The following is a 26,763-nucleotide window of genomic DNA, read 5'->3' as shown; positions in this document are numbered from 1 at the left end:
ACCACAACACCACGGGGGTCACTGGGAAAGATGCTTCAGAGGATCACAATTCGCACAGCCTCCCTGGATTTAACTTTTGAGCATCCGTCCATCCCTCGGCTGACTCCACTCTTCAGCAGGACCTCATCAAAAGAGGTGTCAGCTGCAGCCGAACCAAAAACCCTGATGAAAAGGCCCCTCTCAAAAAGATGGATGAGACTGAAGACGAGGGGACGAGAGATGGTTGGAGCACTGCAGACAGAACAGGAACGAAGAAAGTGACCCACTAATTCCCAAATCGTGTATGTCCCTGATAAGGGACAGGAAAACCTGGCCTCTGACCAATGACGTGGGGAGCGTGGTCATCAAACTCTACACCGCAATGGACATTGTCATCACTCTTAATGATAGCGGGAACATAGTCATCGCTCTCAGCCCAAGACATCAGGCTTATCCAACAGCCACGTAACACTGTATAAGAGAGTGTGGGCACTGTTGTTTAACTCACCGTCTGAGAAGGAGTCTGAGTGTTACCAACTCCCTCAGGCATGAAGCTACTGATGCGACTCTCCAACCACCCACCGTCCAATAGCATTTGTTTTCCAAGGAAGTCCACTCCTCATCGAGGTTCAAGGGCTGCTCGCCTGGCTCCAGACTGATCATCATTAAAAGTCTGTGTCTCTCCGGTGGCCTCATCCCTCTGGGAGGATCAAGGGCTGCTCGCCTGGCTCCAGACTGATCATCATTAAAAGTCTGTGTTTCTCCGGTGCCCTCATACCTCTGCGAGGATCAAGGGCTGCTGGTCTGGCTCCAGACTGATCATCATTAAAAGTCTGTGTTTCTCCGGTGCCCTCATACCTCTGCGAGGATCAAGGGCTGCTGGTCTGGCTCCAGACTGATCATCATTAAAAGTCTGTGTTTCTCCGGTGCCCTCATCCCTCTGCGAGGATCAAGGGCTCACCAGGCTCCAGACTGATCATCATTAAAAGTCTGTGTTTCTCCGGTGGCCAGATCCCTCTGCGAGGATCAAGGGCTGCTCGCCTGGCTCCAGACTGATCATCATTAAAAGTCTGTGTTTCTCCGGTGGCCTCATCCCTCTGCGAGGATCAAGGGCTGCTCGCCTGGCTCCAGACTGATCATCATAAAAAGTCTGTGTTTCTCCGGTGGCCTCATCCCTCTGGGAGGATCAAGGGCTGCTCGCCTGGCTCCAGACTGATCATCATTAAAAGTCTGTGTCTCTCCGGTGGCCTCATCCCTCTGGGAGGATCAAGGGCTGCTCGCCTGGCTCCAGACTGATCATCATTAAAAGTCTGTGTTTCTCCGGTGCCCTCATACCTCTGCGAGGATCAAGGGCTGCTGGTCTGGCTCCAGACTGATCATCATTAAAAGTCTGTGTTTCTCCGGTGCCCTCATACCTCTGCGAGGATCAAGGGCTGCTGGTCTGGCTCCAGACTGATCATCATTAAAAGTCTGTGTTTCTCCGGTGCCCTCATCCCTCTGCGAGGATCAAGGGCTCACCAGGCTCCAGACTGATCAGCATTAAAAGTCTGTGTTTCTCCGGTGGCCAGATCCCTCTGCAAGGATCAAGGGCTGCTCGCCTGGCTCCAGACTGATCATCATTAAAAGTCTGTGTTTCTCCGGTGGCCTCATCCCTCTGCGAGGATCAAGGGCTGCTCGCCTGGCTCCAGACTGATCATCATTAAAAGTCTGTGTTTCTCCGGTGGCCTCATCCCTCTGCGAGGATCAAGAGCTGCTCGCCTGGCTCCAGACTGATCATCATTAAAAGTCTGTGTTTCTCCGGTGGCCTCATCCCTCTGCGAGGATCAAGGGCTGCTCGCCTGGCTCCAGACTGATCATCATTAAAAGTCTGTTTATCCCCGGTGGCCTCATCCCTCTGCGAGGATCAAGTGCTGCTCGCCTGGCTCCAGAATGATCATCATTAAAAGTCTGTGTTTCTCCGGTGGCCTCATCCCTCTGAGAGGATCAAGAGCTGCTCGCCTGGCTCCAGACTGATCATCATTAAAAGTCTGTGTTTCTCCGGTGGCCTCATCCCTCTGAGAGGATCAAGGGCTGCTCGCCTGGCTCCAGACTGATCATCATTAAAAGTCTGTGTTTCTCCGGTGGCCTCATCCCTCTGCGAGGATCAAGAGCTCACCAGGCTCCAGACTGATCATCATTAAACGTCATTGTTTCCAAGGCAGCCCCTTTCCAGTCTTTCACCTTTCCACCATAAGGTTTGCTTGTCTCCTTTCCCACGTCCCTGCAGAGCACCTAGGAATCTTTCTAAAGTGATTACGGTATCATCGGAGCATCCAAAATTGACACCCCCACTGAACCCCCTAGTCTTAGCCAGCAGACATCATGTTTTTATAGGTCGCCATCTGTTCTATTGGCTTTTAGTAATGTTTGGTCCAAGTTCACTTATTTTCTCCACTAGATTTTGATTTTATGTTTCTTGTGCATAAAAGGCTATAAGTCCGGAAAACCGGAAATCTTAACCAAACTTTGGGGTCTATTTGGATGGCGGTCGGAAAAACCACTCCGACCGCCATGGAAGCGGAAAATAACCGTCCGCTGGCACCGGGGGAAAACCGGTGGCCAAATTAGGATCAACCGCCAAAAAACACTGACCGCGGTGGAACGGGGCCAAGAACCCCCCACCCCCACCCCGTAGTGGGCAGAGATGGCAAAAATTAGGATATCCCTGATGGTCCCGCGGTATGTTCCACAACTTCTGACCGCTGCAGTCGCACAAAGGGATTAATGGGAGAGCCAGCGGAAGAGCTGCAGCACAGCCACCGCTGTGGACGATCCATGAATAAAATGGCTGATGAACGAAAAAAGCCACAATAAGGCCAAAAAGTGCACACAGCAAACTAGTCATGCCCCCCAACCCAAACACAAAACACACCCAAATAACACCATCACATGGCAAAAAGTAAAAGACAAGTCCCAGGACAACACTTACAACACACCTGACACCAATAAGCCATTTGGACACCACACCCACATATCTGAGTATAAAACCAGCCCCTTCCCTGACCACAATCCTTTGCAACACTTCAGAAGAGAAGGGCAAACAACAGAGAGGAGAGGCAAAACAACAAAACACAGCACACACACACCACCACCAACACCACCATTACTGCCACACTTGCACTACTAACCCCCCTGCATATCACACACCATACACATCACTACCACACCCACCACTCACACTTAAGCACCCACAATAACTTACCACATCATACACCATGGCACCACAGAAAATCCCAAAAGTCACTGAGAGTGAGTTGAAGGTCATGATTGATGGGATAATCAGAGTTGAACCACATTTGCTTGGTAACCAGGTCCAAAAGACACCATTAGCCTCAAATGTGAGCAAGGATAGTCCACAAGGTCAATGCAGTAGGGACCACCCCGCGCAATAGGAAAAAAATAATGAAGAGGTGGCATGACGTAAAGTTCATGCTCAAGAAAAAGAGCGCCAAGAACCATGAGCTGGCTGATGGGACTGGCAGTGGCCCACCCCTTCCACTGAAAACATTCATCAAATGGGAGGAGAAGATGCTTGTATCAACAAAAAAGGTGGGGTCCTAGGGAATCTAGTTTAAAGACCAAGAGGAGAGCTTCCCCTAAACGTAATCAGCAACACAATGCTACCTCAGATCTAAATATTAGCACATAAACCATGTGGTAAAAGGGGGAAATGCGATGAATGTATGGACTCTCTCAGAATTTAGTGAATAAATACAACCCAAAAAGGGGGGGAGGATTTATCCCTTAAGGACTAGAACCCTCACTCACCCGAAGGTGACATGCTTCATCATATGGGTTCCTCCTCCCAGTAGGAAATCCTAGTCCTACCGGGGGCAACAACTGAAGGTGCTCAGGGATGTTTTCAAAGAGGTTCACTAATGAATCTAGGATGCTAAAATCCCATATGTGAAAATGATGGTGTAGTGAGAGTGCAGCGCCAAAAAGGTAAACTAATAGTGACTTTAAAACTGCCTAGGAAGATGCAAAAAACTATTTTTATTAGATTGCTCTCACTGGCAGAGTTAAAAAGCAGTGCAGAGAGTAGTATAGATTTAAAACTACTCTAAATTCAGGTCGACATGTTTTAGCCTAGTGATCAATACTAGTCTGTATCAGTGACTTTCTTCAGGACCAAAGAATGTTACTATTGCCGCTGCTAATACAAGTTTTTTAGTGATAATGAATAAATTTAAAGGTAAATGATACAACACCAGTAATCCTGCGTAGCGATGTCAGGTATTACTGTAGGTATCGGTATACAAGGGAACCCGTAAAATTGGCCGCGGACCACGGGTGGAACTGGTTATTTTTATTTAACAAAGGTCCTAGGTTAAAGTAATGACAAAAGAATTAAATTACACAGGCTCGAGATAAAGGCTGTGTTTTTCCTTCTTCAGAGTCCAGCCGGACCTAGAAGCGTTTATTTTGGAAAACAATTTTGTAAGCATAGATAGAATTTAGGCGAAAACAGGTCGCACATGAATAACTGGGCACAAGCCTGTACCTGGTCAGAAGAAGACAATACAGGGGAAAAGGAAAAAGAATTAACAGGCAAACAAGGAGAAAAGGGTGGCTTATAACACAATGCAAACAATTTTTGAATAAGCACAAACCCACAGTAACTACCGTAAAAATTGCAAATCATAACACGAGCAGTACTGTAAAACAGTCGACAAACGTTTCAATCCCTATCTCCAAAAATATAGTGGGATCATCTTCAGGACTAAAGTGAGCTTTGCCTGATTGGTTGAGTGAGCCACGAGCGAGGCACGGTGGGCTGGACGTGGCTTGAAACACTTCAGTCGGCACTCAGGTTCCGAAGTAACCAATGCCGTTTCCGCCTTGCAGTTGGCGCGCGGCGTTTCAGGAAGGATAACAGTATTTACCCAGTCTGGTCGGTTCGATTTAGGCCGTTACAGCCTAGCGTCTCTAGCGTAGGCTCGGCGGGAAACTTCGATAGAAATATAACCGTGAGTTACGGATTATCTCCGCAGGGCGCTCAATGGCGTTGGCCTTTTCCGTGCGAGCCGTAATGTGCTCGTAGTGGGGCCGAAACGGGGTCCCGTCTGCTAACCACGGCTAATCATATTTGATAAAACATATCTTATTTATTGTGTTGTTTTAAATAGGAGGTGGTAATGGTGGTAGCCCCAAAGAAAGATATTGATTATTATTTTTGAATATATTGTAAATACAAAGAGGAAGCAGGTAGTGTATCACCCCCCATTCTTCAGATAAGGAAAGGTCCTTCCTGCAGTGTCCAAAGTGATTCAATGAATAACGGTACAGAGTGGCCATGTTTTTACTCTAGAGGTACTATATGTTTGTATTATCATCTCGTGTGATATATACTCTTCAAAGGGGACCAGGTGGATATAATCAGGATTCAGTTATGTGATCAGAATGACTGTTCTAATCATGGTCAATGCACTCTTTATTGTAAGGATAACCAAGGTATCTCATCATTTAACCCATTGATGTCACTTTTCAATCTGAACATCCAACGCTGTTCGCGTTGAAAAAGTAATTTGGAAATATCTGTTGCATGTGTCGGTATCCATGGTTGCTCCAGAACCACCCAGCGTAGATCGGTTTCCACATGTTGTTTATCAAGGAATTGGTTGGTTAATTTTGTTGATCTCTTTTTGCACCGAATGGTGCTTTTGTGTTCAGAGATTCTTGTTTTAATTTTTCAGTACGTCATCCCGACATAACGGAGCTTATACGGACACCAAATCAAGTAGATTAGTTTCTCACTATTACAATTTGTGTGTTTTGTGAGTGTCCATGGTCTCTCCGTACCTATGTCAATTTGTGTTGTTTTCTCTGTTTTGGGGCACACGACACACATGCCACATGGGAAGGGGCCCCTAACAGGTGGTAGGTTCCACAAAGCTGTGGGCCCATCATTTGTCTTTGTTTCTTTCGAGCGAGTATGGACCAACCTGTCTCTGATATTGGTGCTTCTCTTGTAAGCAAACATGGGGACCGGAAGTTTCTCATTTCCTGTGTTAAGTGTCCTCCAATGGTGAATGATGCTTTTTTTGATTTGATTTGAACAGCCGTAGAAAGTATTAACAAAGGTAAGTCTTGAGTTCTTTTCCTTGGGTGGTTGGACCTCTATCAATGCTTCCCTGTTGTTATTGGCTGCTCTTTTGTGTGATTTTCGTATTATAGATGTCGGATAGTTCTTCACCCTCAAATCATTTGCCAGGATTTTTGCATGTTCATTGTATTTCTCCATTGATGAACAATTTTACCTTATCCTGAGAAATTTCCAGAAGGGCAAATTCTCACGGAGGGATTTAGGGTGGTAACTCTGGTATGGTAACAAAGAATTGCAAGCCATCGGCTTCTTGTATAACTCTGTACCCAGTCCATCATACTTCGGAAATATACAAACATCAAGAAAGGAGAGGCTTTCTTTTGAAAATTCCAGTGTGAATCGTAAGTATTCATTCCTCTCGTTGAGCCATGAACGGAAGACCTGTATTGGCCCAAGCTTACCCCGCCATACGACAAAGATATCATCTATATAGTGCTTCCAGACACAAATGTATCTGTAGAAGGGGTTGCATTCTTGTAATACCAGTGTCTGCTAAAAATGATGGACATACAGGTTCGCCAAGCTTGGGTGTTATGTTGTGTAATACATGTTATACACCTTTAACTGTGTTCATTCCACATTCCACTATACAGAGTTCTTACACTCTGTTCTTACCTATGTGTTCCAATGTAATTCAGTTGATTCTGACTGATAACCTGTTAGGCTGTGTACCTGCTCTTCTCTACATAAAACTTATTTCAAAATACTTGGAGTAATCTCTTCAATACAACAACTGGCGATGATCGGGATATTTTTGTTTTCTTAATATACCTTGAAACCGATTTATTTGTTTTTAACTGATCTGGCGGATGTATGAGCAGAGACGACGTTGGTAGTGCTTTGACGGCGCATTGGGGACTACTTGTGTGGACGAGCAGCTAATTCCGGTGAGCGACGCATTTTTGTAAAAGAAATTGTGGATTTTAAACAATGCACACCGTGATTTCATCCAAAGTATTAGCGCTCGAGCTTTGTGAATCTTACCGTTGCATTCTTTGAATTGGACGCTGACGATCTTCACGTCACTTTTCTTGTAACGTTTTCCATGCTCACAAGTTTCTCCCTGAAGGCTCGCTGCTTTGCTACCTACGTCAGACATTCTTTGTGAACGTGGCGCGTCACATGATGCGCTGCAGCCATTTTGGATTGGGCAGGCCTACTCGTATTTGCTAAAACAATACGAAGGATTTCACAGTACCGAATTTGACACCACAGATCGGTTTTGAATAGCGGTTGAAGGTACTGTTCACAAACGCTTCGTTCTGTTATACTGGAATTATATTTTTAACATTTTTGAGGATTTTTGGCATTTTTCTGGATTTGGGTGGTGAAGATTGGACAGTGTAAAAAGCTGTTTTTTTTTTATTTGGTTTTGTGTTGTTCACTCTGATACACTGAACAATTCCACCACAAGCATTATTACGGGCAGCTTTGGTATTTGGTTTTATTCGACGAAAATCATTATTGACTGTACTGTTTATTTTTTATTTATCTTTCAACATGAGTCAACAAACATTTTCTTTAAGTAACCCTCAAGATTTCTGGTCTAAAGGTTCTGAACCAGATTTGAAATGGTTGGAGTAGAAAGATTACTTTCTAAATTATATTGAGACTGTAGAGTCTGATGGTAAAATGTCAGCTGAACAAAAGAAGCATATTCTTTTACACTCATTAGGTCCGCAAGGTCTTACATGTTACAACCAAATGAATAAACCCATTGTTGGGGGTGGGGACAATAATGTTTTCACAGTTGCTCTATCTAATTTAGATAGGTACTTTTCCCCAAAGGTCTGTATCGGCATTACGCGATACAAATTCTTCCAAAGGAAGCAGTCTAAAAGTGAATCTGTTGACGACTACGCTGGTGAATTAAAAAAATGGGGAATGATTGCGCTTTTGGTGGGTTATTGGAAGATTTGGTTCGTGATTAAGTCGTAATGTATGCTAACAAACCTGCCATTCAAGAACGTCTCTGGATGAATGGCGATGCTTGTTTAGATGACATTTTAGCCTTGGTTCGCAAAGCTGAAACGTCCAGCAGGTGTGCCAGTGCTTTGAAATCTGACAATGTTAACAAAGAGGTAGTAGCTAAAGTTAATTCCAGTTCGAAAAAGAATAACAGCTTTAAACAAAAGAATGAAACATGGGCAAAGCCTAGGTATAGCGGTAAATCTCCCAAATGTTATAAGTGTGGGAGTTCTGAACATCTCGCTTTTGCTAAGTCGTGTCCTGCTAAGAAGAGTAAATGTGGTGCTTGTGGACTGTATGGTCATTATACAAAAGCATGCAGAAGAAGGACCAAGACAGTTAAATGTATTCAAGAGGAGGTTGTCTCTGATGACAACGCTTCTAGTGATGATGACCAGGCTTCTGAGTGTGCAGTGGTCTTAAAGAAGAAACTTCTTCTCAACATTCGTGATGGATGTTTACTAGTTGACAACAAGCCTGAATGCTGGATGCACATTGGTGGTGTGCGCGTTAGGGTATATGCTGATTCTGGTTCGCCCTATACAATTGTCAACGAAGATGTTTGGCTTAATACTTTTGTTGACAGGGTTGGTCTAAAATTATCTTCTCCAGATATTGTTCCAGAGGGTTGTAATGATGGGAAGATTGATATTATTGGTTTTCGTTGGCTGAAATTTGAATTTAAGAATCGTAAATCTTATGGCAAGTTGGATGTTTCTAAAAAAGGTCCATCGGTGTTGGGATGGAAAGATCAAGGGGAATTGCATATAATTCTTGATCCCAATTCGGTGGAAAAGGTGTTGGTGATGGACGAAGGCACTAAGACTGGTGAAGAACTTTAAAAAAAAATTCCTTCTGTGTTTCAGAAAAAAATTGGCAAATTAAAGGATTTTGAGCATAAAATAATTTTAAAAGATTCCGAAGTGCCAAAAATCCATAAGGTCAGAAGTGTGCCAATCGCTTTAAGAAAGGATGTTGCATCTGAACTTGATAGATTGGTCTCCTCTGACATAATTGAGCCAATTGAGGCATCTGCTTGGGTTTCTCCCTTAGTTGTTGTGAAACATACTAACGGAACATTGAGATTATGTGTAGATTTACGCCATCTAAATGAGAAATTTGTAGTGGATCAATTCCCCCTGCCAAAAATTAATGAGATGTTAGCTTTACTTGATGGTGCCAAGTGGCTCACCACAATTGATTTATCTGCCGCATACCACCAGATTCCCTTGTTTTAAGACAGCAAGCAGTACACTGCTTGTATAACCCCTCACAGATGTTTTTAATTTAAGAGAATGCCTTTTGGCTTGGCTTCAGCTGTGGCTGTTTTCCAGCGCTTAATGCACAGGTTGTTTTCCACTGTAAAAAAACACAAAGTTTTTTCAAGATGATATTCTCATTTTTGGTAAGGAAAAGGCAGAACATGACAATACTTTGGAAAAAGTTGTAAGTAATCTAGATGCAAAAGGGTTGACTGTTGAATATATTAAGTGTACTTTTTCCAGCAATCATGTCACTTATTTAGGCCATGTCATTGATTGTGATGGTATCAGACCAAAACCTAATTTAATTGATGCGATTAAGTGCGTTCCTTCTCCCAAAGGAAAAGATGATGTTAGCTCCTTTATTGGCCTAGCCGAATTTTGTTCTAAATATATTCCAAATTTTGCAACCAGTACGTATAATATTAGACAACTGTTAAAAAACAAAGCTAAGTTTGTTTGGTCTATGGAATGTGAACAAGATTTTGAGGACATAAAAAGCTGCATCACTAACATCGCTTCTTTAAAAAGTTTTTATCCTGAAGCGCAAACCATCATTACTACTGATGCCAGCATTAAAGGTTTAGGTTCTGTTTTATCTCAAATAGGTTTGAATGGCAAAGAACAAATTGTGGCATATGCTTCCAGGTCACTTTCGCCTACTGAGGAAAAATGTTCTACCATTGAAAAAGAAACTTTAGCATGTGTGTGGGCGGTAAATCACTTCAGAGCTTTTGTGTGGGGTACAAAGTCTATTTTACGCTGTGCGTGTTTGAGTTTAAAACATTTATAAAGCGCGCGTACACCTGGCGGTTTCATGGCGCTGTGGAGTACTGAACCCAGAAGGACAAGAAACCAGAGAGGAGGCAGAGAATAAGACAGTTATTGAGGGAAAGCTTGTGAGAAAAGAAAAGTTTTTAGCGCCTTTCGGAAGTGTGAGTATTGAGTAGAAGATCTTAGGTGAGCGGGGAGAGAGTTCCAAAAGGTAGGGGCAAGTGTGGAGAATTTAGTGCCCCCCCACTTTTTACGCCTAAAGCGGGGAACTGCCAGCAATTGTTGGGAGGATGAGCGCAGTTCCCTGACGGGGGCGTAGGCTTTGATTTCCGAAGGGATGAAAGCAGGGGCTGTGCCAACCCGGGCCTGAAAAGTAATACAGCCCATTTTGAACTGAGCTTGTTCTCGGATAGGGAGCCAGTGAAAGGACTTCAGGAGCGGGGTGACATGGTGAGATTTGGCCAGGTTATAAACCAGGTGGGCAGCCTGGTTTTGGACCAGCTGTAATCGCCGCATACTGTAGGCGGGCATGCCGCAATATAAAGCGTTGCCATAGTTGAGGCGAGAGATTACCATCGCCAGGACTATGAGTTTTAAAGCAGAGAAAGAAAAAAAACGGGAAACTTTACGGATGGTGCGGAGTGAAAGAAAAGAAGAGGATACCACTAGGCTGACCTGGGAGTGCAAAGTGAGTTGATCGTTCAAATTAATCCCAAGTGTTTTCACAGAGGACGATGGAGAGGGGGGGCCTAGGGAGGGGGGCCGGAAAAGAGAGGTCCAGGGACTGGAGCAACCACCTGTCAAAACCAGCTCAGTTTTGTCTGGGATTAACTTCAGGTGGTTGTAATTCATCCAGTCCCGGATAAAGATCATGACAGACTGGAACTTAACCATGGACTCGGGGGATGGGGACAAAGTAAAAATAAGCTGAAGGTCATCCGCATAATTGTAGACGGAGACCTCCATTTGCTGAAGGGCAAAAATGAGAGGGGTAATGTACAAGTTAAATAAAAGAGGGGAAAGGGAGGGATCCTGCAGTGTACTTTCCGGAAGTCCGCCGAGAAGTCACCCAGGCACACTGCCTGGGTGCGGTCCCTCAAGAAGGAGGACAGCCAGACCAAGGCTGAGCCTCCAACCCCGCCGCCCTGACACGGGAAAGTAAGATGGAATAGTCAACCGTGTCAAAGGCGGCGGAGAGGTCGAGTAGGACCAGGGCCTGGGGGTGGTTAGTGTCCATGCCCTCTCTGAGGTTGTCGAGGACCGATAGCACCACGGACTCCGTGGAGTGTGTGGGGCGGAAACCAGCCTGACGGGGGGCCAACACATCATATTGGCTGTGAGAGTAATGGCTGTGATCACAAGCCATTACTCAGGGTTCTAACCACTGAAGGAACTATCAACACTTCTGCAAGAGTTGCCAGACTTGCTATCAAGTTGCAGGATTTTTGTTATAAAATGGAATATATACCAGGGAAAGAAAATTCTATAGCTGATTTCCTTTCTAGAATGCCAAAACAACTTGTGGAATGTGAAGATGATTTGTGGAATTCTTTTCAGGTGGCTTACGTTCAGGGTTTGGAAGGTGCAGGCATTTTGAAGGAGAAGTGGGATGATGAATATCTCAATGATGAGGAGTTAACTTTGGTGAAATCTCATCTAGCTGAGCCCTGGCCAAAGAGAGTGGATTGTAAACATTCTTTAAAGTCTTTTTGGGAGGTCAGATTTGATTTAAGTGTTAGAGATGGTAATATCTGGTTTGGTGAAAGAGTCATACCTCCAAAGACTTTGCGTTTGTCCATCATGGCTTTATGTCATGAAGGACATTTTGGCATTGTCAGTTCTAAACGCACAGTTAAAACTTCATTTTGGTGGCCCGGTATGGATGCAGATATAGATAGATTTGTGAGGAATTGTAAATCATGTCAAGCTGCTGATAAATCTTTGGTTATGTGTAAGCCTTCTCTGGGTAATATGATTGCACCTAATTCTCCCTGGGAGCACACAGCTATTGACATTATGGGTCCTATTGGTAGTGAGCAGAAATACATTTTGGTGTTAATGGATTTGTTCTCAAGGTGGCCTTTTGTAAAAATTGTGAGTAAGGCTGATCCAGATACTGTTTTGCAATTTTTAGATAAATCTTTCACTTTGGAAGGCATTCCTTCAATTTTGTTAGGTGACAATGGTGTTCAGTTTATGTCAATTAGGGCCAAAGAGTACTTTAATAAATTGGGAATCAAGCATAAAACCACGGCTCTTTATAACCCAAACAGCAATGGTATGGTTGAGCGTTTTAACCGGATTATCAAAAACACCATCCAAATGTCAGGAAATAATAAGGATTGGGAAACTCAAGTTTTGAAAATGGTTTCTTATAGAACTTCAATTTGTGAAGCTACAGGTTATCCCCCTTTTGTACTTATGAGTGGTAGAAATCCACGAACAAAATGTACTCCTGGATGGTTGTTCAAGTCCAATGTAGTCAATTGGTCTGAAAGTCTTGTGAAGGAAAAAAGTCAAGCTTCACATCTCAAGAGCAAAATTTGGTATGATTCCAAGTATAATGTGAAGGATGTTGATTTGGTTGTTGGTCAGTGGGTAAGAGTTAAGAAACCTGGTAAACCTCCTAAGGAGGAAAGTCGTTTTTATGAACCTATGCAGGTTGGGGAAATTTTAAATAATTCTGTTCGCCGCACTAATGGACGTGTATGGAACCTTAAGAGGGTTGCTAAGGGTTCTCCTCCTCAGGTTTCTTACAAGAAATCCTCGAATTTGTTTGATTTGGAGGATTTGTTGTGTGCAAACTCTTCGTTGCCACCTGATATTTTTAATCAGGATGTAGTTTCTGATACCTCCAGTTTTCCTGTTCCTGATGTTTCAGGTTTGCATAATTGTGGTGAGCTTACTGATTTGGTTGCTCCTAATTCTTCAAATCTGGTCACTCAAGATGTGTCAAATGTTTTTAGGAACTCTAGACGTGAAAAAAGGCCTCCTGTATGATTGACTGATTATATTTCTGAAAGTTTTCCCTTATAGGAATCCCTGTTTCTTTCTCTCATTTATCTGAATTTTTATTCACTTGTTTTTTCTCCCATTTATTTTATATGGTGGGGGTGATGTTGGTTACAAGTTATTGTTTTTTTTAATTATGTTCCAAGGGGGATGTGTTATGTTGTGTAATACATGTTATACACCTTTAACTGTGTTCATTCCACATTCCACCATACAGAGTTCTTACCTATGTGTTCCAATGTAATTCAGTTGATGCTGACTGCCAACCTGTTAGGCTGTGTTCCTGCTCTTCTCTACATAAAACTTATTTCAACCTACTTGGAGTAATCTCTTCAATACAACATTGGGGCACAAACACTGCCCATTGATATGCCCGAGATTTGTAGGTACAAGGTATCTTCAAACTTAAAAAAGTTTTCTTTCATGACTTCATGAGCACAGGACATGATAAATTCCACTGGTGTTATACTTTCTGTTGAGTGTTCTTCCAGCATCAGTTGTCGCAAAAGTCTCATCCTATGGTATACACATATACAGAGACTCAATGTCGAAGGAGACCAAAAAATCTTGGTATGTATCAAACGGAGTCTCTGTTAAATGGTGCAATAAGTCTTTTGTATCCAACAAGAAAGTGGGCATTGCAGATACAATTGGTCTCAAGAAAAAATCCACAAAGGTAGACAAGGGTTCAAGTATTGACCCAATCCCAGAGATTATAGGCCTTCCGGGTGGAGTACTTTTCTCTTTATATACATAAAGATACGGGATGGTGGGAAATGATGTCACCAGATAGGATGCTTCATGGTCCGTAATCCAATTGTTTTTTTTTCCTTCATCTACCATTTTCTTGATTTCTTCAGAGAGGCGTTTTGTCGGGTCCATTTTCAAAATTCTATATGATCTCCTATCTTCAAATTGTCTTAGGCACTCAGATCTATATGCCATAATATCCATGATAACTATGGCACCCCTCTTATCTGCAGGTTTTAGTATAATAGTCTCATCCTGAGACAGGTATTGTTGTGCCAACGTCTGTGGATTAGACAGATTCTGATATTGTGAGATATTATTATTATTATTATTATTATTATTATTCAAAATTTTATATAGCGCGCAGTTACCCTGGGGCATCCCAGCGCTTATCCGGATCCCAACAGATAAAAAACTGACAGTCAGATGCAATCAAGCAGGAAACAAATGTGTTTTAAGACATTTGCGAAGGCGCAAAGTGCAGGTCTCAGTGCGCAATTTTAAAGGTAGGGAATTCCACAGCCTCGCTGTGTTCACCGAGAATCTTCTCCCACCCGTGCGTGCCCTCTTTACTCTGGGGACTAGGAGGAGGTGTTTCTGGTCGGAGCGCAGCGTTCTATTCGCCTTGTATGGCACCGCTAGATTCCTCAGAATAGGGGGTCCTGTCCCCTGAAGAATTTTGTGGGCTGTACATAGTGCCTTAAATTTAACTCTTTCCCGCACTGAAAGCCAGTGCAATGCCTTTAAGGCAGGTCTGGCTGACTGGGTTCTGGGGATACCTATGAGCAGCCTAGCCGCCGCATTTTGAACCTGCTGAAGTTTGTTGAAGGTGGATTCAGGGGCACCCAAAAAGATGGCATTACTATAGTCGAGTCTAGATGTTATCAGCCCCTGAATCAACAACTTCCTGGAAGATAAAGGAAGAAGAGGGAAGATTTTGCGGGCTGTTCGTAGCAGGGCAAAACAAACTCCTGCAGTTTTTTTAGCTTGGGTCCTGAATGAGAGATCTTGTTCTAACCAGACCCCCAAGCTCTTAATCTCCTATTTCATACTTGGAAGATCGCCCATACAACTAGGCCAGCTGGTCGATGGGAGTGAGGGGATTTTATTTCCTAGCAACATTATCTCAGTCTTTGAGCCATTCAGCTTAAGAGCTGATTTATCCATCCAGGTATGGACTTCCGACAGGCAGGAGTGCAGCAATTCGGGGTTCTCTACCAGTTGTGATAAGGCGACTACTAACTGCGTATCATCAGCGTAGCTGATGATCTTGATGTTATAAGGGGCCACCACATCCTCCAGGGGGGCCATATATACATTGAACAATGTAGGGCTAATATTGTGGTCCATTAAGCCATTCTCATCATGCAGTACAGCTTCCTCAAACGCTATGACCTGAGCCAGAACCAGATGTGCTGGAGGATTGTAAGTGGAACGTGGACTTAGTCGTGTATTTTTAGTTTCTTCTCCAATGTTAGTGGTACCCTTTATTTATAAAAAAAAAGTGTTCAGGCGAATATTTCAGAAGAAGCCTGCAAGTTCTTGTCGGATCTGGAATGCATCTCCTTTATAAGTGGGTAATAACCCAAGACCTTTTTGCAAGACTGACGTTTCTGTCTCAGTAAGTGTGCGTGCACTTAAATTTACAATCAGTTGTGTTCGTGACTGTTCCCCAGTTGTACTGGTGGTTGCATCATACTGCATGTCGTTGTTGATGCTAGTGGTGTGTTCCACTGTACCACGGTCTGTGCATTTCTTCGTCACCCTCGTGGATGGCCTATCCCATACCCTAAAAAGGCTGGGTCGGCATTATGTTGTTAAAGGGTTGGAACGGGAAGAACTGTTGTTGTGGGTGTGGAGGTGGATATCCAAATGGGGCAGGTGGCCACCATGGATTGTGACCCTGGTCAAAATAACCCCCTCTCCTTTGTCCTCTTCCTCTACCACTTCTATTTGCTTGTCATCCACCTCTTCATCCATAGGATGTAGAGTCAGAGTCACTTGAGCCTTCGTCACTGGCCGATGTAGAATAGTTAGAACCATATCTTCCTCCTCTCTGATTGAATTGAGGTGGAACATATTGGTCACTGGTGTAAGGATAAACCTTTTCTAAGGAGAATTTCTCTAAATCTTTCTTGAACTTGGCAATTTTGGTAGCAAGTACTGACTCTTTGAACTCTTTGTTATTTGTGTTGGTTTCATCTGCCTGTTTTTTATAAACTGACGTCACCAACACTGATTTAATATGGGCTACTAGAGTTTGTATTTCCACTAGTATGGCATCAGCGATATGTTTAGCCGTGGTAATGATCAAAATTAACCAGTCTCTGGGACACCTCCATGCAATTAGCGACCAATCTTTAATAACAGATTTGTCCTCCAAGAACAGCCTAGGTGCATTTCACCAGATGGTGCGCAATTGGCTCTAAAATACTCGATCATGATAGCTCCATGTATATGTGTTCGAGAATGTGAGCGTTTCAGCACTAGCAGTTTTGCCCAATCATCACTTGATGTCGTTGATCCAGCGCGGCTCCCAACCAAACCTCAAAACCATCACTATACTTCTTAGGAGCTTTTCACACATCACTCATCAGTGGGGCCCATAACACCGCAAGTCATTCATACACACACAATCACCCTGCTAAAAGGATTAGTAAAGACTAGAAGAGAGCTGCTGGATTTAAGCGGAGTGTCTTATTTCATTCTAAAAGTATATACACTATATACATCGGCAGTTTATCAATATTACCATGGTTTTATTCTTAGAAACATTAAAACAACCCACCATTTGGTCAATGGATCAGCTAGTAAAAGTCAACTAATGGACAACAAGACCAGCTTAATTTTCCATTTATTCAATTTTATTTAGAGACTAGTCCCCCTAGCATGACCTTAATTTATTTAGCTTTTACCTCAATAATCAATAAAACATGTAATAACCTAGAAAAGAAAGTTAAATTCAAATAGTCACATTTATTAGCAGAATAGTTCAGGAAAAACAAGTTGAGACAATATTACCAAGATTTCGGTAAATGGACATCAGGGTTAAGACAGTAATGTTCCCAAAAACCCCCTCTCTATTCTTTCTTGGTGTTCACCTCTCATCCGGACTCCGCACCCATCAAAAGTTAAAGTCAAGAAAAATGTCAAAGTCTTTGCAACGTAGGAAAGTTTGTTAGTCCGACAGGATGTCGTGGTGCGAAAATAAAATCAAAAGCAAGCTTTTTTCTTACATCCAAACGTTGCCTTTTATACCCTTTTTCCCTAACTTATCTATCTAAGATTTGAAACGTTTAGGGTCTTCGCTTACTCCCATTGGTCCATGTAAGGGCGGATAAGCATAAACTTATCTCCTCATTGTCCATATTTCCACCAAGTCATTGTTATAATAAAAAAATAAGGTTTCAATTGTTCTTTAACAGTTTTTTCACTTTTAGTCCTTTAAATTGTCATTCGGGTTTGGTTGCCATGCTCACGACGCAGTCATACAAATGTTTGACACTCGTCAACATCCCGGGCCATGCTGAACTTGACTCACGCTGTACAGGCACAGACTGCTTGCACATCTCCCGAGCATAGTCGTGCATGCGTAGATCATCACAGTTTCGGATTCTCGCAAACTTCCTTTTTAAAACAGGCCTCATGGGCCATAATGGGAACGATTATAGAAACAAACACAATTAAACATTAATTTTCGAAATATAGCCCTAATATTTACCTCCCCTATTCTAAGGTAACCCTGTTAGTTATTACCTAGCAGTTGAGCCACAATTAATCATGATTTACTTACCATTCTCCGTCATTTCTGCCACAATAAGACATACAAATAGCATATACACATATATTTTCATTAGATTGTGACTTTTGCGTACCAGATTAGTATAACAATTTCACTTAATTAGTAGGTTAAGATTCACAACATAAGCAAATTAGTATCCCACGTGTATTTGTGTGTGTGCATTCTATTCTATGTTGGTTAATTTTAAAACCACACGATTAATACATTTTACTGTTATGGGAAAGAGACTTTGAGAGGGAAATACAAAAATGTTTGTTTTCACCCTCGCTCCATCAACTCCCCCCTTTGGTGATTTATCACCAAATACCACCCCAAAATTTCGTAAATTTTATCATAACATGTTTCAAATTCTTTTAATAAGTGTGAGTTATAGTCTAGTTTCTTCCAGTTTCTTTCTTTCTTGATAAAATTTCTCCATGAACTCTTCCATTTCAATGTCACCCTTTTCACGTTCTCTTTCTTGTCTTTCTTCAAATTCCTTCCTTATAGACTTTTTAAGATTTCTTCTTTTTCTAAGTTTACAACCTAATCTTAAAATCAAAAATACAACTATTATTAGGGTTACTGGAATTAATACCTTCCCTATTATTGATCTACCTATTTCATAAAACCAATTTCTAACTGCTGAAAAACTTCTACTAAGTTTCTCAAGAACACCATCAACCTCCAGTGGTTCAATCTCCTTATGCAACTCCAAAAGATTTGTAATATATCTTTCAATGTTTTGACTTTTATCAGGTATGTATGTACAAAAATGTTGTACCTTTAAAATTCCTCAGACTCCTCCTACGTTTGCCAAAATTATATCAAGAGCAAGTCAATTTTGCATTACTATAGCTCTCATAGCAACCATTTCTGTATTTACCATTAAAAATCCTCCTGCCGTATTTGTTGACGAACGATCTGCTATCGTTGACAATTTTCGAATTCTGTTTGCATTAAAGGATATACCCACTGCTGGTATCAATGCTCCAAAAACATCACCTAGTATTTCTATTACACTTTCTCTTTTTCTACGACTTAAAGGTTTACCTATCTTATGAATTCCATTAGTTCCTCTAAATGTTGTTTTTGCATTTGTCACCCCGAGTGGGAAGGGTATGCTCAGACGTGAGTACCGTGCTCTCCACACCACTGGAGTCAAACTATCCTTGCTGGTGACGGCTGATAGCCGGAAACCGGTCCTAGGATGCTTGATTCAGGTCCAGGGAAGACATGGCTTGGCAGTTCAGGCTGGACTGTTCCCATGAGGCACAGGGTCAAGGCTGATTTGCATATGGCCATGTCTGAACTGGGGTGGTGTGGAGTGCAAAAAAATGATGGATTTAGGCCCAGATTTCTGTACTGGGGTGAATGTATGACATTGTTCTTCATTCTGTCCATCAACTGTTATTTTTGCATTTGTCACCCCGAGTGGGAAGGGTATGCTCAGACGTGAGTCCCGTGCTCTCCACACCACTGAAGTCAAGCTATCCTGGCTGATGATGGCTGATAGCCAGAAACCGGTCCTAGGATGCTTGATTCCGGTCCAGGGAAGACATGGCTTGGCTGTTCGGGCTGGACTATTCCCATGAGGCACAGGGTCAGGGCTGATTTGCATATGGCCATGTCTTAACTGGGGTGGTGTGGAGTGCAAAAAAACGATGGATTTAGGCCCCGATCTCTGTACTGGGGTGAATGTATGACATTGTTCTGCATTCTGTCCATCAACTGTTGTTTTTGCATTTTTCACCCCGAGTGGGAAGGGTATGCTCAGACGTGAGTCCTGTGCTCTCCACACCACTGGAGTCAAAGTATCCTGGCTGATGACGGCTGATAGCCAGAAACTGGTACTAGGATGCTTGATTTCGGTCCAGTGAAGACATGGCTTGGCAGTTCGGGCTGGACTGTTCCCATGAGGCACAGGGTCAAGGCTGATTTGCATATGGCCATGTCTGAACTGGGGTGGTGTGGAGTGCAAAAAACGATGGATTTAGGCCCAGATCTCTGTACTGGTGTGAATGTATGACATTGTTCTGCATTCTGTCCATCAACTGTTGTTTTTGCATTTGTCACCCCGAGTGGGAAGGGTATGCTCGGACTTGAGTCCCGTGCTCTCCACACCACTGGAGTCAAGTTATCCTGGCTGATGACGGCTGATAGCCAGAAACCGCTCCTAGGATGCTTTATTCCGGTCCTGGAAAGACATGGCTTGGCAGTTCGTGCAGGATTGTTCCCATGAGGCACAGGGTCAAGGCTGATTTGCAATTGGCCTTGTCTGAACTGGGGTGGTGTGGAGTGCAAAAAAACGATGGATTTAGGCCCAGACCTCTGTACTGGGGTGAATGTATAACCTTGTTCTGCATTCTGTCCATCAACTGTTGTTTTTGCATTAGTTCCTCTATCTACATGGAACATTTTAGGAAAGACCAGGCCTACATAACAGGACCCATACCAGTGATCAGGCAATTTATAATAAGCTTTGTTCCCACATAAGTAATAGATCCCAGGAAAAACTGGATCATACACAGTGTTATCTCTTTGAAAACATAATTTCCCTAATAATGGTGTATCAATATTTATAGCCACATTCACATTATGTCCTTCTATATTATCATCTTCAAATGTCCACATTGTAGATTTAGATTGTTATGCTTTTTCCCTCCTTTTGTACTTATTCCTTCTTTCTTCTACCATATCCAAAAAGGCTTTTTCCTCATTTCTCATTTTACAAGTCAAATTACGTTTGAACGCATAATCATGGGTCAATTCTTGTGTTTCTAAAAAATATTTACCAAACACTTTTGCAGGTTTGATTTGATTCAATTCAGATAAAATTTTCAATTTTGCAAAAACATCATCAGAATTATAATAATAATACACTAATTTACCTGTTCTATAAAACAAGCTAGCTAATACACTACATGTAACCCCATATGTTAATGGAAGGTGATGGTACGTCACACCCTCTGATACAGATGCTGGTAGTTTCACAGAGACATAACAATCATTCATATCCATCGTTCTCACATACTGAGACAATAACTTTAAAAACGTATTTCGAGAGAAGTCACTGATCGAGTTATCTTGATGTACTTCAGGTCTATACACATGTAACTTTTCACCCTTTGACTCATGGGTCTTTTCTTCCATACTCTCATTTGCCTTCGCCATTTCTAAATCTGGCCTGAAAGGAATTATAATAGCTAAAATCAACCAAACCAACATTAATAATCCTGTACATATTAACCACATTCTTCACCATTTTCTAAATATTGTGCATTTCGATTTTGTTACCATCACTAGTAGCCATTTTTTTTAACACAGCACTTTCCACAAACTTTTCTGTCCTTATATTGTCTCTTTTAAATCTCTCTTTGCACTTAAAGTGTTCTTACCACCAAAAATATCTTTAACACTTCTTGTTCCTTCACCTTTTCTTCTTTTACAGTTTCCAAATGTAGGTACTTCTTTTTTTTCTTTGAGTTACAGTCCACTCACTTTCTTTTTCTTCGCTTTGACAACTCAAATTTCTTGACTGCTATTCGCTTCACTTATTGGAGGCAAAATCATATAAGTCCACTCGGGTGACTTGTATTTCTGATTTGGTCTTCTCACTCTTTTTGGCCTTTGCACAATTTCTACCTTTTTACCCAATGACTCCCTTTGACTGGTTATTTCATTTACTTGATCCTCTTGTATGTTTGCTTCATTAACCAGTTTAAATTTAAGTTCATCATTTTCTTTAGGCCAATTATCTCCTTTAGGAGGTCTCTTGGTCTCAGGTCGGACAGTGTTACGTTCCACTCTCCAAGCTCTTTTTCTTGAACTTCTCCTCAGTTGAGTTTCATCTCCACTGTCATCAGACTCAGTTTCAGATTTCTCATTAGTTTCATTTATGGTGAACTTTATAAAGTCTGTTTCTTTCACTGAGCCTATTTTTTCTTTGGTAAGTTCTTTCACTCTGTTAGGAACTTCCCCATAGCTGGTACTTGGAAGCTCATCCTCATCGTGAGTTATTTCCTTTTCACCAGTTTCGAGATTACGGTTCCTGCTTTCAGAGATTTCAGACTGTCCTTCAGTATTTTCCTGACTACCAGTTTTATCTTCACTTTGTTCAGTGTCCTTACTGATATCAGTTCTTTACCAAATCTCGACTTGCAGGTCTTCAGAATTTGATACTTCAACAACTTCACTTTCTCCTTCACATGCAGAATTGCATCTGATATTTCCAGATGTTGACGAACAGGTCGAGTTTCCGTATCTGGATCTTTCTCTTGTTCACCTTCAGCGCAAAAAAGGAAAACTAATAGTGTCTTTAAAACTGCCTAGGAAGATGCAAAAAACTATTTTTATTAGATTGCTCTCACTAGCAGAGTTAAAAATCAGTGCAGAGAGTAGTATAGATTTAAAAGTACTCTAAATTCAGGTCGACATGTTTCAGCCTAGTGATCAATACTCTGTATCAGTGGCTTTCTTCAGGACCAAAAGAATGTTACTATTGCTGCTGCTAATACAAGTTTTTTAGTGACAATGAATAAATATAAACGTTGGCACAGGCCTGTCCATCAGTGCCACCACTTGCTGGCCCAAGAGGCCGACAATTTGTCCCATGCAGGTGTCATTGGGCCTCATCAGCAGGATGAGCCTGCGTAACAGTTCATCAGACCAGCCTGTTTGTCCCTGGGACTGTAAATGAGCCCCAAGGATTCTGGTGAAGTGGTCCTGGGATGGAGTCCCAGGCTCTTGGTGTCTGTGGGTGTCCCTGCCCTCCCACCTGCCCTGCTGCCACGGACTGCTTGGCTCACCACTGTGGGCACCCACATCCTCTCGCTGCCCTCCTCTGTCGGTAGTGTGGGATGGTCAGCCTCTGGTACAGGGCGAGTGTTGCTGGCAGCGGTGGTGGTGGTGGAGGATGCACAGGCTGTGACAGCAGGAGTCTGCTGAGGTGTTTGTATAGCAGCAGATGTGGTGGGGGGGACAACAGTGTCTTGGGACCTGTTGTGCCCTGGCACACCAGACGGGCTGACTTCGAGCTCATTGTCCAGTGACTCATGGGAGTCGACATCCGAGAGTTCATGTACCGGGGTGGGAGACTGGCTGTGCAGGTTGCTTGTGTCGTCATCTGCAGTGAGTTTTTGGTAACCTGTGGGACAGATGGAAATTGGTCATTGTAGTGCACCCCACAAGCTTGGTGTTAGCTGTGTGTCATTCCATGTTTGTACACTACACAGATGACTGAAAATCACATTGTTTCCTAGGTTCACTACTGTGCCTCCTTACATGATGCAGTGGTACATGCATTGCATCTCCATGGTGAGAGTTGTCAATACATGCCATGAGCCACATGAATATTTTTTGTTTACAGGGACCTGTTGACATCTATGGACTGGCACAACCAGTTATCTCATTGCGGAGTATTCATTTGGAATGTCTGACCTGGCAGACGTCACATCTGGCCATGGACTGGTCATTGCCATGTCCTGCATCACTCAATCCTGTCGTGTGCATACATAGATTTGTTCCACCAAACATGCACCCACATTTTTTGGGTGGTCTTGTCAATGGGTGCTGTGCATGATTGTGCCCAATTCTTTTTCCTACATGTGCATTGCAGTTGCACACTTTGGTAGCTATGACAGTTTCCTTTGCGTACCCTTGTGTACACACTGCGTGGCAATGGTGTTGGTGTGCTTTTTTGTGCAATGAGAGGGATGGAGTTGTCATATGTCAACACCTCTTTAGGGCCGAATGGGTGGGTGCACGTACTGGCTACTTATCTGTTGTGTGCTCAACTTTGGCTTTGTTATGTGGCACTTCTGTGTGTGCTTGGTTTAGGATTACATCCTGCTCAGTGGGGTCACAGGACTGCATGATATGTCTACCTACCTGTTGGTTCTTTTTGAGGTGGGCCATTAGGTGCCACGTGCTCCTGGGTGGGAGGGAGTGCTCCATTCTGCTGAGGGGTGTAACAGGGGTGCCTGGTGGGAATAGTAGTACAGCCCCCCCCCCCAGCCCTCCATAGCAAGATGTCTATCTACCTGTTGGTTTGTTTGTAGTGATCTAATGGCTGCCACATGCTTCTGGGAGGGGGGGGGTGCTCCATCCTGCTGGGGGGTGGGACAGGGGGGCCTGGTGGGAGTTGTGGTGCTGGTTCCCTGGACACATGTCACCCTGTGAATGTTGTGTGGCTTTGGTGTGCATCAGATAGAGTGAACGTTACATCTGTGTGACCTGTGTTGGGTGTTGTGGTGCAGATGGATGGACTTGGGCCTAGGAGGTATAGCTTTGTAGTTGTGCATGACAGTACATGGCAGTGTTTTTGAAGAAAGGGACAGTGCACCAAGTAACAAAATTCAGTGAGCTTCCAATTTTACCAAAATTAAGTCCTTTATTCTTTTCAATCTTTAAAAAGCCTCAGCCAACGTATTTTGTTCCATTGGAACTTCGTCAGGGCTGAAAAGAGCACAAATATAAAAGACACACTAACTATACCAACAGACAACACAAATATATAATACATACTACATATAAAAATACAATATTAGAGAACAAACATAAAAACGTCAGACAGAATAAAAGTATAAATATAGGGAAGGGGATTCGTACCAAGTATAAGAAACACAGTCCTACTCCACAAGACAGATATTACAACATATATACATATAAGTATATATATATAACGTTAGTAGGTCTACTAGGACTGAAGAGCAATGACATAGAATGATTCCAAAATAACGTACATGTCCAATTAGATGGCATATATATAAAAAAAGGGAACAAAAACGACACATATATATAAACACCACAAAACATTTGGACTACATTATACCAACAGAGTTACAACAAAGCAATAGTCTGTGTTACATACAAAAGTCAACACACTATAGTCTTTAAACATATATATTAAACACATAACAATAATACAACAATGTGCGTCAGATTAATACCAAAGGATAAAAGGTGAAAGGTAGAGAGTGGTGAAGGGGAAGACGTAGAAAGAAGAAAGAGAAACTTAACAATCTGTAACCTGGTAGAACCAGTAAATAGAAGCGAAGCTACAAGGCTTCTACATATAGTATATAGTGTATAGCATATAGTGCAGGGGAATCATCAAATGGAGAGATATAGAATCTTTAGAATCGAGATAGCATCCATTGAACGGAAACAGGATAAAGAACATCTCTGTATATATAGAGGCCTTACGCCTGCAGACCAACAATAGGCCCAAACCAACCATGGATCTCACCTCGGTAATCTCTTGTGGTTACAGAAAAGAGGTCCTAAACCAGGTATTCCAACCGCTTTCAGGCCTCGTTCTACACAAAGCAAGGATATCTTATATCCAATTAGAGAAAAGGTGGTCAAACTTCCAATGCTTACATGTGTTTCCAAGTAATCAGTAACAAAGTTGCAGTGCCATCAGGGGTACCTTCTAATCATAACATGGCAGTAGAGTGGAGATCTTTATATGTTAGGCTCCCATAGCATGACACAAAAAATGGGAGTGTTTATTATTACTTGCAAGAAGGGCTATCTATGTATTGGTTTACACCGAGTCCCAGAAGGGACCATACATCAGGCCCCCTCGAACGTAGAAGAGTTCCCAGGTAGGCAAGTCTCACCTCATAAATATTATTTTATGGAAATAGGCGAGGAAAATGTATTCTCCAAAAATCAGAGGCCGTTCTAGCGGCCCAGAGTCCTGGCACACATACCTAAATTGAGAATTTATAATCAGAAAGGTAAAATTCAACATATCAATGATTTAACCCATGTCAACACATAATATATGTGAGGTTCCCATAGCATGACACAACCATGGAAGTATTTATTATAACTCGCAGAGTAAACTGTCTATATAATGCAGTTCATCGTAGCCCAGGAAGTATCATAAATCAAACCCCCTTACGAGAAACCAAGTTCAAACAGAAGCAAATCTCACCTCTTGAACAGTTTTTCTATAAGTAAACAGGCAAACTTATTTCTCAGAGATCCGAGGAGGTCCTGGTGGCCCATAGTCCTGGCACACGTACCTATACAAAGATATTACAATGAAAAGAAGAACAATTCGGCATGACAAGGGTTTTAACCATTAACATAATTTGTAAGTAAAGCCACCCTCCATTGGGTGCTATCAACAATTTCCTACCTCTACGTTCAAAGATAAACTTGGCAGAGTAATTTGGTTCAAGCTCGACCTCAGGTAATCTAAAACAACTAATAAGTATAGCTCAGTCCGTAGTCCTTGTATATAGAACACAGAAACGAGACCATTGAGCAATCTCAATAATAGAACCCAATATACGAAATATCCATCAAGGCTAGCACACAGCACATATGCTTACCTTCATATTCATAGGGCATATATGACCCTCTATCTAAAATAGAAATGACGGCAACCGATTTGACGGCCGTCCGTCCTGCAAAAGTAAAAACAGAAACAGAGACCTGGCATAAAGAATACGAAAGGGAATTCAATGGGAGAAATAGATCAGTCGTATGTAGAATGCCCATCCGCTTTCCTCAAAAACAGTAGGGCATGAATAACCCCCAGTAAAGACCGACCGGACAACCCACCTGTGTACATTCGTCTTTCCTAGAGGAGAAACGGGAAGAGGCAGGGAGCAGTAATAAGAGTTACCTTCATTTATCATACATAATATACACATTTAGAGTGAGTAACCTACCCTATTTCAACCCCCCATTGTGAAAATATTGAAGATGGCACCGCTGTATGATGTGTATTGGGTTATGCACCTTGCTTTGGAGTTGGTACCCTCCCTGGTAGGTTTCTCTTGTAATGTGTCATTCCTGGTTACATTGTTGATCCTGAGTTCAGCTCTATTCAACACCTCTTGTTCGTATCCTCGTTTTGTGAATCTCCTAATGGTGTCCCTAATGTGAGTACCAAATGTTTTCTCCTCACTACCACTTACGTCTGATTCTTACCATTTCGCCGAAACGGATGTTGTTTTTCACCTAACGGGGGTGTGCACTCGTTGCGTGTAATACCGCATTGAACAAGGTTTCTTTTCTAAAGAGAGTGCTGTGTATCTGACCCTGCTTTGTGTAAAACTGGATGAAAAGGA

The 26,763-nt window shown here is 42.5% G+C and overlaps 1 protein-coding gene across 1 annotated transcript in view; it reads left to right on the top strand.

Moving 5' to 3' along the window:
• LOC147736959 (NACHT, LRR and PYD domains-containing protein 12-like) overlaps nucleotides 1–26,763 on the top strand; it is a 769,506-nt gene that overhangs the window by 587,996 nt on the left and 154,747 nt on the right. The window lies entirely within an intron of this gene.

The sequence above is a fragment of the Lissotriton vulgaris genome, chromosome 1_1 (assembly GCF_964263255.1).
Source record: "Lissotriton vulgaris chromosome 1_1, aLisVul1.2, whole genome shotgun sequence".
NCBI classification, from domain to species: domain Eukaryota; kingdom Metazoa; phylum Chordata; class Amphibia; order Caudata; family Salamandridae; genus Lissotriton; species Lissotriton vulgaris.
The sequence above is the reverse complement of the archived record's forward strand: the minus strand, read 5'-3'. Positions and strand labels throughout refer to the sequence as shown.